The following is a 3,519-nucleotide window of genomic DNA, read 5'->3' on the forward strand; positions in this document are numbered from 1 at the left end:
AGACTTTCAAATGTTATCAGACAGAATGGAACAAATTCTGATATTATCTGATATTTTGCCCTGTAGGTCAATGAGAAAAAAGTATTTTCGGGGCCAGAAGGCATCACGTGATTGACATGGAAGTTGCAACCCCACTGCTTGGCAAAGTCCGGCGCACTTCTTGGGGGCGTGGCGCTACCACTTTGTACAACGTGGCTGACAGTCAACAAAAAAACCCATCTGCTGACCTTAAATGAACCTGCTTTCTTCACAAACTGTTCTACCTACACTACTGTACTTAAACACCGGTCTTAGTGGTGGTACTTGGAGAGCGTAACGCGGTGGAAAAAGTTAAAGAACCACTGGACTAGAGGGTCATTTTGAAAGATTGGAAGGTCTAATTACTTAGTCCTTTCTCTCATGCAATCAGTAAGAAATCAGATCACACATTTCTTTTCCTCGTTCTGATTGGGGACTAAAGGTCCTCAGAGGAGGATGTGAGTTTCTTTTACTTCTTGTCAGATTTGTATCCAATAGAAACAACCTCTCTGGGTTGATTGAACCCAGATGCCGGCAGCTGCACGTTCCAGTGACTCATCTCTCTTGAAATATGGTAGCGCTGGCGTTGTGTAATTGTGACATTCTTGCATTGTTTGATGTCCATGAGAATGAGCGGAGCAATCTGTAGTGCATGTCTTGACTGAGTGTACAGTACATGTGGCTGCTGACAGATGATGCACTGAAGGGCCAGTGTTTAGAGTTGAAGTTGGGAGCTCTGCTGAGGAAATATTTTGCCTCTGCCATCGTGTTTATGTTCTGACAGGATCTGATACACTCTCGGGGATGAGCGATGATGAGGGCGCTGGTTCACTCATGGTGGTTTGGATCTGTGTTTCTTACGGTGAAAGGGGGGGTTTCTTTTGTTTTTTTTGCAGCTTGGCGTGTAGGCAGTAATGTTGGTCTGATGATTGGTCCATCACTTTGGTCCAGACAAATACTGGACACATCAAAGTGAAAGTTTTGTTTCGTTCACGTTCCAGAGAGGATGACGTCTACTGACTTTGGTGAACCCCTCACTTTTCTTCCAGCACCATCATTAGCTCCACATTTGTGTTTTTAGTTGCATGTCTCGCTAACTATTTGATGGATTGCCATACAATTTGTGATGTCATACATTTTAATTTATGCAGTTCCTTAGTTTCTCACAAAATACTTGGAAAAATTCCATTCCCATTCAACAAATAAGCCTAATTAGCAATATTAGCATGTAAACACACTTAACTAAACGGTGATCATGGTAAACAACTGCTGTGCCATTGGGACCCAACTACCCGTCCTCCCTACACAGAGATCAGCAGTCTTATACTACAGCACCTCTTTTTGATATGTGGAATAAAAACATTTTGGGCATGTTAGTATGGGGATATTAGCATTCAGCTCAAAAAATTGTTGTGTCTAAGAACAGCCTGACAGAGAAAGACACAAGTCTGTAGACAGTTTTTAATCAGTAAATCATTTAGTCAAATCAAATCTCCAAAAGTTAACCTCCCAATTGTGCAAGTCCGTCACAACAAGTTTCCTGAGCCCAAGATGTTACTTGGTCAATTATTGGTCAATTGTCAATTACTTTGAAAATCCAAATATATTATTTTATTTGGATTATAAAAGAGAGAAAATAGGCTTGAACCCGCCAATGACTTCAATTGCTGTGGTCAAAAATAACTTTTTGCAGCTTTTCAAACCACAAACTGGAGGCACCATAATACAGCAGAACAGAGTGAACTGATGCAACTTGGGCAGGTGGACCCAAATATGAAAAACAACAGGAACTTAAAGAGAACTCTTTAATTATTGTGCAGGTGAGGTAAAACTGATCACAACAAAACGCAACAGAGACTGAACTGAAAACCAACACTTAAATCCAAAGAAAGTGATGTGACGAGGAGATGGAGTGAAGCTGGAGAAGCTCAGGTGAAAGGAATGAGCTGATTAATGAAGAACAGGAAGTGAGCTGGATGAATGGGAAAGACTCAGAGCGGGGAAGTCTAACGAGGCTGACTCAGCTGTGCAAAAGAGCAGAGCAGGGGTAACCCATGTCCATTTGTCACGCTACAGAAAAATGTTTTATTAACTTCTAATCCTCATCACTGGACACAAGAGTCTGAGGGCACTTGAGCCCCACTGTGACCACTTTAAAGGCACACACACCATTTCCAGCTAAATTTAAGCTTAGCTAGTCTACTGTACAGTTTAACGACTTTCACACTCTAAGAGAGAGGCGTCCTGCAGGTCAGCCGTAATGAGGCAAAACGTCTGAGGCCGCAAAGAGCTGGAGGGTAGATCAACACTGGCGGCATCGGTCCCACCTGCTCCTGTAGTCCGCATGCGGGTTAAATATTCTCACTCTTTCTCTCAACTGGAAAGTTCAAGCTGTCCACCATTGCAGGATCTTTGAAGTTATCGTTAAACGTTTTATGCCACCATCACTTTGATTGTTGCAGGGATTTACTGTGCCTCTGCACCACCAGGCAGCATACCTGCTTTAGTGCGCAGGTTTATGAGGTCCTCGAGTCGTGCTCCTGCTTGTGTTTGGTCGTTCATTTGTCTGATTAGAACGACTCTGAGGTGAATTTACACAGAGTAAATCCTTCATTCTGATTGTTTTGTGATGTTTTACACGGTAAGCTAACAGCTGGTTTTCCACGACTCCAGGGGCCACAGATAGACCTACAGTGGGTCACAGAATTCACATGAACTGTGGGTCTCATATTGGATAACAAAGACCTTGTTTTTATTCCAGGAGGTCAGGTTTTGTTTCCATGTGTTGCTGGGTTTGTTTTTTTCATGAGCAGGATATCTGAGAAACCTGAGACCTCAGATCAGAGGAGTAAAGTTGGAGCAGATCGGTAACAACCACCACAGATGATTGTGATAAGGATCCTTGTTCAACAGGAACTCCACTGATCCGATGCAAAACGACCATGAAGTGAAAAAATATCATGACAAATGACTAAAAATAGATGCAAAACAATTACGAAGATGAAAAATGACTAAAACAGATGCAAAACCACCACAAAAAGATGCAAAATAACTAGAAATAGATGCAAAACCACCACAAAAAGATGCAGAATAACTTAATATAGATGCAGAACAATTACAAAGACATACAAAACAACTATAAATGGACATAAAATAATCACATAAACAAAATGACTAAAAGTCGACTCTTTGAATTTGTGTGTCTTGTTCTTACGTAGACAGAGTGGGAGGCCTCTTACAGGTCTGTGCCCAGGGGCCCTTTGGCTCTGAATACGTCCATGGTTCTCTACTTACATTATTCACTTTGCATACGTCTTCATCGGCGTCAAAGAAACAATGATTTTTTAACATTAAACTTCTTTATTCAATTTTTTTAACACCAAGAATATAAAAGCGTCTGTTTACAAATGTTAAGCAGCATTAAAATAATGTTTTGACAGGAGATTATATACAAAATAAAACCTGTCACACAACATAGGCAAAAAGTTTGTTATACTTTGT

Source organism: Echiichthys vipera (genome assembly GCF_963691815.1).
Source record: "Echiichthys vipera genome assembly, chromosome: 19".
In the NCBI taxonomy this organism is placed as follows: Eukaryota; Metazoa; Chordata; class Actinopteri; order Perciformes; family Trachinidae; genus Echiichthys; species Echiichthys vipera.